The following is a 16,988-nucleotide window of genomic DNA, read 5'->3' on the forward strand; positions in this document are numbered from 1 at the left end:
GACCTAATTCGAGATGGGTTGATCTCCTGGAACAAAGGTTTAGGGCATGTTTGGCTAAGCTTTTGAGTGAATTTCAAATTTTGTCCTTTATCTTTATACCCAATTTCAGGCGTTGTCCTTTGTCTTTGAAATTGATGAGATTTGTACTTTATGTTTAAAAATCTTGCATGTTACGTCCTTTAACCCTAACTCAGTTAAAATTTTCTGTTAAATCTGGTCATGTGCCTTGCACATGAAGGCATTTTTGTCATTCACTTAAATAACTTAATATTCCCATTAAATCAATTATTGCCCCTTCTTCTCCAAAGTCCAGAACCAAACTATTGAACTAATAATACCTGCACCATGAAGATTTTAACCAAACTATTTAATTGTAACAGATCTTACATCTTGAAGGTTTTAAACAAACTATTGAACTAATACATGCACCATGAGTGGGTCAGGGATTGAAATTGGAAAGATACTAATCACTTGAAAATGGTATTCTTGCAATCCATTTAATTTTCATAATTATACAGCCTCAATAATTCATCAACAATCAAAATATACTCCTCACCTGAACAATGAGAATGGTAATTCTTGCAATCCAAGATCTGAATTTACCGCTGATGAAACACCGATTAACACAAAGTTTATCGATGGGATTATTTCGTCTATGGGGTTCAACCTCTTTCCTTACTCGTATCAATGGCTCGAGATCTGCAAAACAGTAAACACCGTTAGTCTCGTTAAGAGGGGGAGAAAGAGGATTTCCCTCTTAACCAGGCTCCGGCGTGAGAATAAGTACTGTTCTGAGAGAAATAAACAGTGTGTATAGAGTGAATATGGAGAGTAAAGATCCTGAACCTAAATGATGAAGGGTCCTATTTATAGTCGGAGGGTAAAGGAGGGAGGAGCAGCTGTGCCAGCTGTGGGTGCGCGCCAGCTGTCCGACCAGGGGGAATATCCTCTTGGTCTGCTCTGTTGTGGCAGGTGTAGTGGTACACGTGGCGCGCTTGCATTTGCCCACGCTGGAAACCTTGTATTGGCGACGTCAGTTCTGCTCCCTGATTTGCTGCAGGCCTACGTGGCGTCCTGCGGTTGGTGACACGTTTTGTCCTTTATGTCTGGTAGAGCATCTTTGGTGCCACCTGCAGATCTTCCAGAAGTTTCTAGAAGCTTCTGGATTGCTTTGCTGATGTGGCTGCCAAGTGTGCTCAGAAAGTGGTGTGGTCCCTGCCATGTAGGCAGGGAATTGGGACCATACCTCTTCAAGTCCCCCCAGTCCAGTGTGCCTTCTAGTTGAGTTGATCGTCTAGGAGGGATTCTTGACTTATAAGAATAGTGGTTTTTACAGCGCGTGGGGTTTGGTGATTTGGAAGAAAAATTAGAACCAAACGGAGGTGCCGCGCATGGGTTTTGACCCTTTATAAAAAATGAGCCAAATGGACGCATGGCGCATGGGTTTTGGCCCTTTGTAAAAAGTGAGCCAAATGGACGCATGGCGCATGGGTCTTGGCAGTTTGTAAAAATGAGCCAAGTGGACGCATGGCGCATGGGTCTTGGCATTTTGTAAAAAATGAGCCAAGTGGACGCATGGCGCATGGGTCTTGGCAATTTGTAAAAATGAGCCAAGTGGACGCATGGTGCATGGGTCTTGGCATTTTGTAAAAAATGAGCCAAGTGGACGCATGGCGCATGGGTCTTGGCAGTTTGTAAAAAATTAGCCAAGTGGACGCACGGCGCATGGGTCTTGGCACTTTATAAAAACTGAGCCAAGTGGACGCACGGCGCATGGGTCTTGGCTCCCTGTTGTTTCCTTCTGATGGAAGCTTGGTAGTCATGGGGAAGTGTTTGATGTGACTATCTGACATCCCTGTCTTATCAGAGATGAACAGTTGCTTTGTCAGTTACTTTCTGTCATGTCAGCCGGCCTTGTCGCCCATGCTTCCCGAAAAAAGAGCCGACGTCTTCTCTCTCTTCTGACGTGTCACTCCTTTATTGGTTGCTTTTCCTGTGCTCTGACGGTCCCCTACCCATCGCATTAAATGCGATGAGTATAAATAGGAGGCGGTTACTCGTTCTTCTTCACTTTTTCAAATTTCGAGTGTTTTTCCTTCTATCTTCTCCCTTCATTTTCCCTTGTTTCAATAGTTTTCTTTGATTTCTTATTTCCGACTTCTCTGTATTTACACCATGTCTGGTACCAATCCTACCCAACGGAAGAGAAAATATAAGGGGAGGGCTCCTCCTGGTCCTGACCAGGCGGTTATTGGGTGGAAGGAGGAGGAGTTCATGAATCTGGTTAGGGGTATGGGTTTCCGTCCCGAGTGGGGAGCCCAGTATCCTCCTGTCGGTTCTACTGCCTTGGACGCCCCTCCGGGCCATATCACTTTGTATGCTGCGTTTTTTCGGGAAGGCAGTTTCAGATTACCTATTACGAAGTTTACTGCTGCCGTGTTGAGGGGTTATGGGCTTCATATTTCACAAATTAATGCTATTGGGCTTCCACGCATTACTCATTTTGAGTATGTTTGTAGGGCTTACCGTATTGAGCCTACGTTTGAGATGTTTAATGTGTTTTATAGTGTTACCTATACCAGTGGTTTCTATTCGTTTCAAGCACGAACGGGTGTTGCTCCGGTGTGCTCTGTGCCGTTGAAGAGTCTTCATGACTGGAAGCAGAAATTCTTCTACATCCGCCGTGGTGTAATTCCGATAGATATGCCTTATCGGCAGGTGAGCCAAGGGATTCCGAGGGTAGACGTTATGGAGGATTATGCTGCCCAGGATTGGTACAAGAAGATAACCCACAAGGCGACTGCCATTTCCCAGCTGGAGGAGATGGCCTTGGTTGGTGCTGGGATGAGTTTGTTGTGGGTGCCCAAGAATCCATTGGGTCAACCCGTATACAGCTATCAGGGCAAATGTATGTTTCTTTCATAAGTTACCGCTGAGTTATTCTCCCTTATGTTTGTCATGCTTTCTTATCTTCTTGTCCTTTTGCAGTTGGTTACAGCTTGTTAAATGTCTTGGACCCTAAGGTGGCGGGTGCCATGGTTGAAGCTATTCAAGCGGATGGGAACCAGACGTGGCTAGACCAAATCCGGGGTCGTTTTTTGCATCCAACTGATGAGAGCTTGAGTAGATATGCCAGCGAAGTTCTAGGTGAAGATGTTTGGAATGACCCTGTCGACCCGAGTCGAGAGGAAGTCATTGTCCTTTCAAGTGGAAGTTCTGACCAAAACCTTGAAGGTCTAACCTCTCGTTGCGCGCGTGCAGGTACCGCGCAGGGTGATGCTGTCGAACCCGTGCATGAGGTTGTTGGTGATGATGATGATGCAGAGGTGCCTGTTGATCCTTCTTCTCAGTTAGAGTCAAGGAATAAAACAAGAACTAATAAGTCTGGGAGGAAAGAGGGGAAGGCTGAGGGTAAAGATGCTGGTTCTTCTCGTAAGCAACCCTCTACTCTTCCTTGTCTAGATTATGTGGTAGTTTCTGACACGTTGTCTGGCCTAGGGGTTGGTGAGAGAAGTCGAGAATCGGATCCTGGTGACAGTGCTACCTTGACTGAGCACATGAGGAAGAAAGCCCTCGAGGATCACAAGCGCAAGCTTGATGAGCAATCTGCTGCTCTTCTTGCTGCTAAAAAAGCGAAGCTTCATAAGGAGGCCCCCCAGCACCTTCTGAATCTGAGGTTGATCTTGGTGTTTTTAGCGCGGGTCGTGGAAATCTTCTGGAGGAGATCTATGCTGCGTCTGCTCCTCCTGCTGGTAACTTGTTTTTAGTTGTATATTTCTTTCGTTTTTCTTCGGGTTGTTTTTAATTCTTGTTTCGTGACAGTGGTCAAGATTAGCAAGAAACCTCGTGTGGTGGATATTTCTCAGATCACGCCGCCCACTTCCCCACCATCGAGGACGGTTGGTCTGACCCCTCCTCGTGATGATGCTGAGACAGGTAAGAAAGGTGGAGAAGGGGCTACTGAAGATGTGGGTGAAGGTGGTGGTGATGGTGGAGTTGTTGGTGGTGATCGTGGAGCTGATAAGGGTAAGGGTGTTGAGGTGGAGGTGGAATCTAGTGAAACGACTCCCCACCAAACCATTTATACTAAGCGTCCTCCTGGTGGCGGTGGGGCTACTTCTGGTGTGGTGCATAGCCCGCAATTTGAGCATAATCCTGCTGATTCTTGGGGTACCCAGAATCCTGCTTGTGATGACTTACCACATGCCCCTCGTTGGAACCTTACTCAGGGTTCCAGGATGAATGATGTGAACAACTGCCATGAATTTTTTTCCATGTCTCTTCCTCCCGCTGAGAGGATGTTCCAGAAAAACCGCAATCGATTTGCCTTGTTGGACGACCATGTTCGTGCCGGGGTAAATTACTTTGCCACTTCTCAGGAAATTCTTCGTGAATGGCGGTTGATGGGAGAGGAGACACTCGAGTTTGAGGAGTCAAAGAAGTTGTTTGCTGAGGAGAGGGAGAGATTTAATGCGGAGAAGAAAGGTTTGCAGTGGAGGGTATCTGATGCTGAACAGAAGCTTGAAGAGCAAAAACAGTTGAATGTTCAGAAACAGAAAGATTGGGAAGCCGCGTGTGAGCGTACGAATGTTGAGATGCAAACTCAGCGTGATGCGATCGTTCGTTTGTCTGGTGAGAAAACGCAACTTGCTGATGAGGCTCATCAAGCCCGCCTTGCTGCTGAGAGGAAAGAGAAAGAATACGTTGATCGTATTGATAAGTTAGAGGTGCTCGCGCAGCAGAAAGCGGCTGAGTGTGAGGCTGCACAGCGCCTTCTTGCTGAGAAGACGGCGGAGTGTCAAGCTTTTGAGCTTCTTGCTGAAGAGACGTCTGCGGACACCAGATGGTTGCTTTCTCGTGGTGTACCCTTGGTAATTTCTTTTGCTCTTTCGTGTTCTTTTATTTTTGTGATCTTTTATTTGGTTGCCTTGTTTTATGCAGCTTGCTGACCGTATTCTGAATTCAACTGAACTTGCCACGTACATGTTCGAATTGGGCCGAGCGGGTTATAATAGCGGTCGTAAGTTTGGATATGCTGAAGGCAAGGCTGCAGCTATCAACAAAGAGAAAGATTACTGCTTTGAGTTGTATAAAGAAGATTGTGACAGTGCTTATGCTGCTAAGCGCAAGGCGTTTTCAACCCTTGACTTTGCCGTCGTCCAGGCGGCGCAAAAGTTATCTCGGAAACCAGATGGAGTTGCTCTTCTGAAGAAAGCCCTTGGAGACGATGCCGATGCGGCAGGAGGTGCTGGCACCAGTCAAACTTGATGGGTGGATTCCGGCCTGTGCGCCGTGTATGGCCTTGAATGGGTCTGTAATGTTGACTGTTTTAGACAATTTTATTTTTATTTACCTTTTGTGGGTATATGCACTTGATCTTCTTTGTTTGATGCATATTTTATCGCTTGTTTGTGTTTATGCGAATTTTGTTATCGTCATAATATGTGCATGTTTAATTACTTTAATTAGGTGTCACGAATGAATTATGGCGCTAACAGGTGTTGTTGTGTTACTACAACGTTTTATTCTGTCGTTTGAATGCGCGCGCTTTTATGTGACTTACGAAGTGATCGAGTTGCAGGTTATTGTGTGAGCTCAGCTGCGTTCAGCCTTGGGAGCATTACAATGTTTAGTTACCTTGCTATCGATTTTTTTCGTGTTTATGTGGGCACGGAGTTTTATTTTGGCGTTTTGTAGGCTTTGGTTGTGTTTCTGACCCGGCTGTGCACTTGGTTGTGACGAGCCTTGGAGGTCTACAACGTTTCCTATGGTCGAGCCATTGATGTTTTCGTGTACACCCAAAGTAATAAATGCAGCTGTGACAAGAAATTTGCATGAAAGTAAAGGTAGCCAAACACTTCTTGTATTATAGTAAATGTGTTGGCAGTACGCCCTTTACGATTACATAGTTGTTTTACATGTAGCACTTTCGGAGTTGTTGAGCATTCCAGGTTCGTGGAACCTCTTTGTCGTTGATGGTGCGCAGTTTGTAAGCTCCCTTGCCGAGTACTGCATCGATTACGTATGGGCCTTCCCATTTGGGCGCCAGTTTTCCGGGCTTTTCTGCGTTGGAAGCTTCATTGTCCCTTAGGATATAGTCTCCCGGGTTAAAAGTGCAGACTCGGACTCTGGAGTTGTAGTATTTCTCCAGCTTTGTTTTGTACTTGGCCTCGTTGATTGCTGCCATCTCTCTCCGTTCTTCTAGGAGGTCCAGGTCGATCCTCCTTTCCTCTTCATTGTTGATTAAGTTCATTGAGAGCATTCGTGGATATGGTAGCCCGATTTCTGCTGGAATGACTGCCTCAGACCCATAGACTAGGCTGAACGGTGTCTCGCCGTTGCTCGTCTTTGGCATTGTCCTGTGGGCCCATAAAATGCTGGGCAGTTCATCTACCCATCCTCTTCTTTTTCGCCTAACCTTGCTTTGATACCATCAACGATACTTTTGTTGACTGCCTCTACTTGACCATTCCCTTGCGGGTGCGCAACCGAAGAGAAGGTATGCTCGATATGTAGTTCTTTGAACCATCGTTCGAGGTCGTCTGCTGCGAAGTTAGTTCCGTTATCGGTGATGATTCTGAGAGGTAGGCCAAAGCGGCATATGATTTGCTCCCATGTGAATCGCTTGACGACTGTCGATGTGGTTGATGCAAGTGCTTTCGCCTCTACCCATTTGGTGAAATAGTCGACTGCGACTATTATGAATTTGACCGCCCCTGGTGCTTCCGGGAAAGGACCTACCATGTCTATGCCCCATTGTTGAAAAGGCCATGCGGTTGTGACTGGCACGAGTTCATTTTTGGGGCGCATGGTCTTGGGCGCATGTCTTTGGCAGCCACTGCACTTCCTCAACTCTTTCACAGTATCCAGATGCATCCCGAGCCAGTAGTATCCGGCATTCATCACTTTTGCTACCACCATTCGAGGCCCGGCATGAATACCACAAATTCCCTCATGAACTTCCCGGATTAGGTAGTTTGCGTCTTCGGCGTCAACGCATCTTAGCAGCGGGCCGAGATACGACTTTCGGTACAGTATCCTATCTGCCATCTGATAGTGTTCTGCTTTGTATTGGATCTTTCGCGCCTCGGCTTTGTTTTCGGGAAGTATTCCCGACTGCAGGTACATGATTATCGGTGTCATCCAGGACGTTGTTCCTGTCTGGATGACACTTACTTCTCTGAGTGGGACGGATGGGTTGCTCAAAACCTCTATGCGCACATCCTTTGCTAGGTGCTGGAAACTTGTTGATGCGAGCTTGCTCAGCGCGTCTGCTGGCTTGTTCTCGCTTCTGTTTATGTGGTGCACCTTGTAAGAGTAGAAGGTTTGTAGCAATGTTTTTGCTTGGCTGAGGTAGAGTGCCATGACATCCCCTTTGGCTTCGTATTGGCCGTTGATTTGCCCCGCTACCAGCATGGAGTCCACATGCGCTTCGATGTGTCGGACCCCCATTTTAATCGCCAATCGTAAGCCAGCCAGGAAAGCTTCATACTCTGCTTCGTTGTTTGTGCTTTTAAAATCCAGGCGTATTGCGTATGTGAATTCATGTTTATCGGGGCTTACCAGCCTTAGCCCTGCGCCTGCGCCGTCTTCGTTAGACGCTCCATCGGTGTATAACAACCATGGCTCTTCTGTTTGCTTTTTCTCAGCTTTTTCCATGGCTTTACACTCTCTTTCTTTGTCATCTGAAACTTCTGTCATAAAATCTGCCAAGACTTGGCCTTTGATTGATGGTCGTGGTCTGAAAACCACATTGTGACCTCCCAGTTCTATTGCCCATTTGGCTAGCCTTCCTGATACTTCTAGCCTTGCAAGGATGTTGCCGATGTTGTAGTTTGTTAGCACGTAGATGACGTGATTGGCAAAGTATCTGCGCAGCCGCCTTGAAGCATGAATCAGTGCAAGGACTAACTTTTCCATAATTGCATATCGGGTTTCTGGATCGGTCAAGGTTCGGGACGCGTAGTAAACTGGTGTCTGGACACCTTGACGATCAACAAGCAGCACAGCTCCGACTGCCCTATCGGAAGCTGAAAGGTAAAGTATCAAAGGTTCTCCCTTGTTTGGTGCGGTTAGGGTTGGCAGTTTGATGAGGCAATCTTTCATCTTGCGGAACGCATTCTCTGCTTCCGGAGTCCACTGGAACTGGCTTTTCTTCATACAATTGCGCAAGGTTTTGATGAACGGAAAAGATTTTGCGGCATGATTAGCTAAGAAACGATTGAGCGCGACTAGTCGTCCTGCTAACTTTTGCATGTCTTTGATGTTTGATGGTGAAGGCATCCTTTCTATGGCTTGGACTTTTTCCGGATTCACCTTAAAACCATCTTTTGTGACGATGAAGCCTAAGAACTTTCCCTCTTGCATTCTGAATGAGCACTTTGCTGGGTTCAGCTTGATACTTACGCTGCGTAGCGTGTTGAAAGTCTTTTGGATGTTAGCCAGCATCGTGCCTTCTTCTTTGCTCATAATTACCAGATCGTCCATATACACCTCTATGTACTTGCCGATGGCATCGCTGAATGTTTCGTTCATCAATCTCTGGTAGGTCGCGCCTGCATTCTTCAAGCCGAAAGGCATCTTGGTGTAACAATACAGCCCTGTCGGCGTGCGGAATGCCGTCTTATCTTCATCTTGGACGGCCATTTGAACCTGGTGATACCCCTTATAGCAATCAAGAAAGCATTTCCACCTGAATGTTGCCAGAGAATCGATTTTTTCGTCTATGTCTGGTAAAGCGTAGCAGTCGCGTGGGCATGCCTTGTTTAGGTCTTTGTAGTCGACGCACATTCTCCAGCTGCCGTTTGGTTTCTTTACCATCACTGGGCTTGCTACCCATGTTTGGTATCTGACTTCTCTGATGATGCCTGCATTTAGTAGTTCCAGTACTTGCTCTTTCATGGCGTCATGCTTTATATCGCCCATGTGGCGCTTGGCGTGCACCACTGGTTTTGCATTTTCTGAGACGTTTAGACGGTGCTCTGCAATGTGCCGTGGAACACCAACCATGTCAGCTGGTGTCCAGGCGAACACGTCCATATTCTCATGTAACAACTTCTTGAGCGCTGCGCGTGTTAGATCGGACATCGCTGGTCCCAGGGTAACTGTTTGTTCTGGGTGGGCGCTGTTCAATACCCATTTTTCTGCCTCTGCGCGTGGCGCTGGTTTACTTGCTTTTGTAGGCCTCATTTCATCTGTTGCTAAGACTTCCTTGCTTGCGTATATCAGTGCGATGCCTATTTCCGTTGGGAATCCGACGACTGAATGTGGTGCAGAGCAAATCATACTGAAGTCTCCCTGGGATTCTCTTCCTAGGAGGATGTCGTGTCTTGAGTGTGCAGGCAGCACCATGAACGTGACTTCTTCTGTTCTTGAATTTCGTCCGTCCGAAAGTAACACCGGGAATGATATCTGTCCTAGGGGAAAAACGGCCTCGTTGCAGAAACCAGTTAATGGGTAGTCTACTGGCTCCAAGCGCGCTTTGTCCTCCTGGTCAAATTGATTGAAGCATTGTTCGTATATGATATCCGCGGGCTCCCTGGATCGATGAAGATGTAGTCTGTCTGATAATGACCAATCACTCCTGGGATAACTATTGGTCGTTTTTCCCTTGGGCCTCCTCTAACAACTGGGAAGATGACTTGCTTCTCGCGCCACGAATCATCCTGTGTGCGCTTGTTGTAATTTTTCTTTGGTCTTCGTGGACCTCCTTGCACCATGTGGGTTTCCAACTTCCTGAGTTTTTTGTTATCTGGCCCTTCGTCTCTTCTTTGGATTTGGCGGTAGTCGCGCTTTCCGCCTTTGACCAGGTGAGTGAGCTTTCCATCCCTTAGAGCTCTTTCAATTTCTTGCTTCAGGCTAAAACAATCGTTGGTGAGGTGACCCGTATCCTTATGGAATTCACAGTAGAGATTGGGATCTTGACCCCTTTTGTTGCGCATCTGTAGGGGTGGTTTAAATTGGTGATTTTCAGTGGCCAAGACTTCTGAAGGGGTCTTGGTTAATGGCGTCCACTGTTTCTCTCTGTTTTCTCTCTTTACTTCTTTTCTGTGTGCTATCTGATTGATTGTGTGTCGCGCATCTTCTCTTGGTGGGCTTCTTTCTCTATGACTGGAAGACCTCCATGACTGGCCTCTGCCTTTCCTGCCGTCGGTCATTGGAGTTATGTGCGCGTTGACGGTGGTCGTCATCGGTCAACTGTTTGTCTGTCTGTGCTATTGTTTTGGCGACCTCAATGAAAGTTTCCCAATATTTGGGTCCTCGGTCTCTTCCTTTCACGCGTTTGATTAGATCATCACACTTGACTGCCCTCATGAAGTGTGCGCGCATCATTTTTTCCCCTACGTCTCCAATCTCCAAACATTCCTTGTTATATCTTGTGATAAAATCTTCCACGCTTTCATGGTCTCGGCGCCATATGTTTAGACAATCTGCTGGGTCCCTGGCGTGTCTCCGCTGTTGAGAGAAGTGTGCCAGGAACTTCTCTCTGAAGTCGACCCATGATTTAATTTTTCCTGATGGTAAGCTGTCGAACCAGACGCGCGATGCGCCCACGAACGTTTGTGCGAACAGGTGACACCAGGTTGGTAGATTCCATCTACCTGTTGCTCCTGCGCCTTTGAAAACCTGGAGATGATCATCTGGGTCTGTCAGGCCATTGTATTTGCCAACGTTGTGCGGCAGCTTGGTTTTGTCTATAGCAGCTGTGGCAATCTCCCTGATGAATTTTGAATCTTCAGCCATGTCGTCTGGACGATAGCTTAAGGTATAATCATGCTCTGCCTTTGGGTTGTACCCTGCGCGCTTTGCGGGCTTGTACGACGCGTGTTCTGGGTGTAACCTGCTGAACACTGTGCTTTCCTTGTATGTTGGGTCTTCCTCTTCGTCTTCCCACTCATTGTTCATGTTGCGCGCGCCCAGGCGGCTTTGAATCGGCTTACGTTGCAAGTTGGAGTGCTGCACATAGTTGCTTTCTGTTTCACCATAGGTATCGCGCGTGTCGTGCGCGCTCGGTCTTTTCACATTTTGAACTGGTCCTTTCTCCGGACGTAGGTTCCACGCGTTAGTCTACTGAGTTGTATGTGTACTCAGAGACCTTGGTTGTGGAGTTACAAATGCTGACTGGTTAGCTTGTGCTTGGAGTAGAGCTTGCTGTGCGCTGAGTTGCGTATAAACTAGGTTTATGGACGCCATCTGTTCGGCATACCAGGAAGCTAGAGTTTTTCCTTCGAGTAGCCCTAAAAGTGCGGAGTAATTGAGTTGTGCTTGTTCCGATGGAGCTAAGGGGCCAGCTCCATGGCTTGGTGTCAGCGTTGATGGTGGTGTCTGCTGCAACACCCCGGTTGGAGTTTGGAATGTGGCTCCGTTTGTGGTTTGAGTGATGATCCTCGCTGGTGGAGTTTGGAAAGTGGGTCCAGTTGTGGTTTGGCTAACAACCCTGGATACACTCCCAAAGATAGGAGGAAAATCGTTGTTCAGTTGTCCCTCTTGGATGGTTTCGTTCCTTTGACCCCTTTGGACGTGTGCTATGTCCGAAATGAGTTCAAAGGAAGAAACTTCTTCGTCGACTGGGTGTGAGGGAGTTTGTTCGGCCATTTTTGACGAGTGTTTTTCAATAGAGAAAAGAGATGAGATTGGTTTTGCAAAAAGCGGATGGCGCCAATGATGAAACACCGATTAACACAAGGTTTATCGATGGGATTATTTCGTCTATGGGGTTCAACCTCTTTCCTTACTCGTATCAATGGCTCGAGATCTGCAAAACAGTAAACACCGTCAGTCTCGTTAAGAGGGGGAGAAAGGGGATTTCCCTCTTAACCAGGCTCCGGCGTGAGAATAAGTACTGTTCTGAGAGAAATAAACAGGAATTCCAAACCTCTTCAACCGCACTTTCAATTTCCTTAGCAAAATAAATATAGCTCAATATTTAACTTAGAATAGGAATTCCACAAGAACTGATTACCCACACAACCTCACCCAGATGTGAAACTAAAATCATATTCACTCACTTTCACATCACCTTTAACCTAATTTAAAAGCATCGTAGATGTGAAGGTTAGGCTGCTTAGATCTAAAAGCCCCATCTGCTCAGATCTAAAAGAACCCCATCGCAAAGAAGAGTTAGTGATAACAGATGTTGGGGCTGGTGGTTGTGTGGTTGTTCTCAGTGTTGTCGGAACAAAATTAATGATAGCAAGCCGAGAGGTACGGATTGATGGGCTTCAATGGGACTTGATTTGGGACTGATGGTGGATTAAATGTCGAACGTAGAGGATAACCACTTCTCCGGCGAGTTTGTTGCGGTGGATGGTGGTGTAGAGTGAGTGGTGGTGTGAGGTGGGTGGGTGGTGATTGATGGTGGTGGTAAACTGGTAAGTGAGGGAAGATGGAGAGAGAGAGAGAGATAGGTGAAAAAAGAGTGATTTTTTTTTAATGTAATATCTATAATATATACATAAGTTTTTAGAATTTTAATTACTTTTTGTTTATTTATTAAAATATTTTAAAATAAATATAGCTAAAAAGACTAAACTATCCTTATGTGACCAGATTTAACAGAAAATTTTAACTGAGTTAGGGTTAAAGGACGTAACATGCAAGATTTTTAAACATAAAGTACAAATCGCATCAATTTCAAAGACAAGAGACGGCGCCTGAAATTGAGTATAAAGATAAAGGACAAATTTTGAAATTCACTCTAAGCTTTTTGAAACAACTTATTGATTTATTGGTTTTTTGGGAAAGTCAGGATGGAGTAACTTATTGACATATTAGTTTTTTTCCCTCACATACACCCTCATTGCCAAACATCATTTTGGAGCTTATGACTTTTCAAAAAGCCAATAAGTCAATAAGTTGTTTCAAAAAGCTTAGCCAAACATGCCCTTAGAACACTAATCTATACTACATAATAAAAGAAACCAATAAGTGGACACATGTCATTCATTGGAGCCATCTAATTTTTCTCTCATACTTAATTATAGATAATTAATATTAATTAAAAGATAATTATAAAATTAAATCTAATATAAATTTAAACAATTCGTATAGGAGATAATATAATATTTTGAAATATTTATTAGATTTCAAAATTATTTATCCTGAAATTAAAAAAGAGGTACACTAAATATAAATTAATATAAGGTAAATGATTTATTTATTTTATTAAACTAAAGTAGTTAAGAGTAGAACTTATTTCAAAAATGTTTATAAAGGGTAAACAAAAACATTAATCAATGTTTATTGGTTCTATACTTTTATTTTAGTGTTCAACTCTCAACTCAAATACGGTATTCACTATGTTTACGTGGCATTTATAAGAACCATCACCGCAATCACCACATCCATCATATGTCGAGTATATTCGTTCGTTTTTTTTCACGCCCCGCTTGCGGTATGCACATATAATGTATATATGTGTAGGTCATCGGGGGGGGGGGGGGGCAAAAGTGAAAGTGCACTAATTTTAACGTTATTTTACTAATTTCGTGAAAATAACGTTAAAAACTGAGGAAGGTTAATCATGCATCATGTGGTGGCGTTGATAGCTGAAAGACAAAAGGGTACATACACTAATCGGTCTTTGTCCCGATTGCTGAGTGTTATGTGCCTTATGTCCAAGGCTTGATGCAAAACTACTATCGAGCCGAGGGTTTCACTGGAAGCAGCCTCTCTATTCCTACAAGATAGAGGTAAGGCTGTCTACATCCTACCCTCCTCAGACCCTACCTTTGCTTTGCTATTGGTGGGATTTACTGAGTATGATGATAGCTTATTCGTTCGTTTTTTTAAAGATATAATTTTTTATTAGATTCATTCTACCCGTGTAACAAAAAAGGTTTTTAAAGATATAATATTTTTTATTATTTACTATACAAAATTGCATTTATGCAACTCGTGTAATACACCGGGTTTTTAAAAGTATAAATTTTTTTATTATGTGGTATATAAAATTAGATTTATTCAATCCGTATGATACACATGGTTTATAAAGCTATAACAAGATATAACTTTTTATTGATTGATATATAAAATTACATGTGCTCAACCCATACAATACAGGAGGTTCTTAAAAATGTAACTTTTTCAATTATTTAATATATAAAATTAAATTTACTCAACCCGTACAATACACGGGGTTCTTAAAGATATAATTTTTTTATTATTTAATATATAAAAGTATATTTATTCAACCCATGTAATAAACGAGGTTTTTAAAGATATATTGTTTTATTATTTGTTATATAAAAATATATTTATTTAACCCGTGTAATAAACGGGGTTTTTAAAGATATATTTTTTTTATTATTTGATATATAAAATTATATTTATTCAACCCGTGTATTACACGAGGTTCTAACCTAGTTTTATATAAAACATCACCTCAAACTAAAATAAAAGATATAAATAAAAATAAATTGCAATAACTACCCCCTAAACTTCAGCTATCCAATTACCACTAACATACACTTCCGATAACTTCTTTGACCCAAATAATTCCCTAAATCTTCTGACCCAATACAAGAACCCACCTGATTTGGGCCTGGGCTGCTAGCTAGGTTCGTATCAATATTTCCGGATCGAAAAAAAGACCTGTCCTCAGGTCGAAAGCAGGGAAAACGTTATGACAAGCAATCATCCATTCAATTGTAGACTGACCTGCTTCAAAGACCCATCCATAAGCGAAAACGGACTGTAAAGGCCTTGTAATTTCCTTGTCTTTTGCAACCGGACCCCACCCAGATGACCATTTGATAGCACGTATGATTCCAGCGATTTTCTCCTCATCATGTGTGTCCCCTTCAATCGCAAGTAGTTGTTTAGAGTCGATGTTATTTTCCTCCTCCTCCGATTCCAATAGTTTGCTTGTTAGGGATCGCCTGTGCTTCTCAGAAGAAGATATGTGTGGAGGATTTTAGGGGTTGTTTATGATGGCTGAGGTATGGTTAGTGATTTGGGTTTATCGGAATTAATTTCAAAAATCTGATGAGGACCTTTCTTGTTATCAGAGTTGATCATCTCATCTTTTTTGTCGGCCATTAAATTGTCCCCCGCCACAGTGTTCTTCTGATCCTCATTTGTTTTTTTCATGATAACTGCCATCTCCAACCCCTCAATTGAGACACTATGGCTTCAAGTCAGGATGCGATTGCGGCTAACTAGGCAGCAATTAGATTTGCATTCAGCCTTCTTTCAGGTTGAATTCGAGTTTGGGATGCCATCATTCCAGATTTTGAACTTGTGAAATTGTTTGGATTTGTCAAAATTGAATTTCAGAAATTAATCAAACTAGTATTCTTTTCCAGCAATTGATAGGATATCCGAACTGGCTGCTACGACAATTGGATTTGCTAGTGAATTGAAAATTGTGATTCAAATATTAAAGAATAGAATTTGATTGGACTGATGTAAAGATATGCGAAGATGGGATTTCTGTCCCGACAATGGAACCAATTGATAGAATATAAAATTCTGATTCTGATTGGATTGAAATAGGAACAATACAAACAGTGACCCAATTCGAGATGGATTGATCTCCTGGAACAAAGGTTTAGAATGTGAGGACCGTTTCGGTTCTTCGAATGCTCCGGCCGATCAGATATTCACCATATCATGTGCGGAATCCATGTATGATGATGACAAACACAAGAATATACTGATTGAACGTTGTTTCTATTGATAAAATTCAAGTACAAAGCCAGGAAACAATTTTGGTAGAGTCTCCCCTCAAAATGCCAAAAGTTCTTAATGAGAGAACCCAAGTGTCATATTTATAGGCACAAGCCTGTCGCACGAAACACCTAGGGACGACAGGGGTTCCTCTCGTACGAAAGGCAGTTGTCTCCTTCCGCACGAAAGACTCTTTCGTGCGAAAGGGATTCAACACATACTTTCCGACCTTTCGATACGCTATTCTAAATAATCTATACTTTACAAACTAGACACGACACGTGGACGTAGGCCGCTGACATATGTACTCACATAGAACCCTAATTTTATATAAAACGTCGGCATTGCCTCAAACTAAAATATAAGATATAAATAAACATAAATTGCAATAACTACACCCTAAACTTCAGCTATCCAGTTACCCACTAACCTACACTTCTGATAACTTCTTTGATCCAAATAATTCCCTAAATCTTCTGACCCAATACAAGAACCCACCTGATTTGGGTCTGGGTTGCTAGCTAGGTTCGTATCAATCAGACATCTGCTCGCGAAACAAACAGTCTGAACCAGTAAGTAAGAGGTCTTAACCTAACCCTATGCTTTGTGGTTAAACATGAAAGATGGCATTAAAGCACAACACCACCGCATGCGACGTGGATAGTGGGAGTTTGACCTATCTCTGCATCATCAGAAAGCGATTTAAGAGTGTCTACGAGGCCCCATGCTCAATATTTCCTAACTATTATCCCCATTGAAGGCCTTAGCCAACTGTTCGAATGATCTCTTTGGGAGCATGTGGTCCATTACAAGGAGCTACCGGACTTTAAATACATACATGATTTGGTTAAGGATGTTCTTTGTGATGTGCTGAAGTGAGAAGGAATATTCGCAAAAAAAAGGCCCCTGTGAATTTCCTGACATACTCGGTTGAAGGGAGGTCCACTCTTTGGGCAACGGACGTTCTTGTGTTCGGTTGGGCAAGTAGGAAACACGGTCGTGTGGACCTTACCGGAGCCCCCCCCTTTATTGGGCTCAGGAAAATCCGGTTCGTGACTGGTCAGGCTGTGTTGAAAGCAGATCAGGGAAAGTTGCTAAACATGAAAAAGCTTTTAATGAGAATTAACATGTCTTCATTCCTTTGCCTTTGATACTTTTGGTTATCTTGCTCCTGAAGTTGCCGGTTTCCTGGACAGAGTGTAGAAGGTCGTGGCCAACAGTTTCTCAACGCCGAAGAACCAGAGTTTTGTTTTAGGTAGAATTGGATTTGCTATTCAAAAAGGGGTTGCAACACAACTTGTTTTATATGACTTCCTTCA

This window comes from Helianthus annuus, chromosome 3 (genome assembly GCF_002127325.2).
Source record: "Helianthus annuus cultivar XRQ/B chromosome 3, HanXRQr2.0-SUNRISE, whole genome shotgun sequence".
In the NCBI taxonomy this organism is placed as follows: Eukaryota; Viridiplantae; Streptophyta; class Magnoliopsida; order Asterales; family Asteraceae; genus Helianthus; species Helianthus annuus.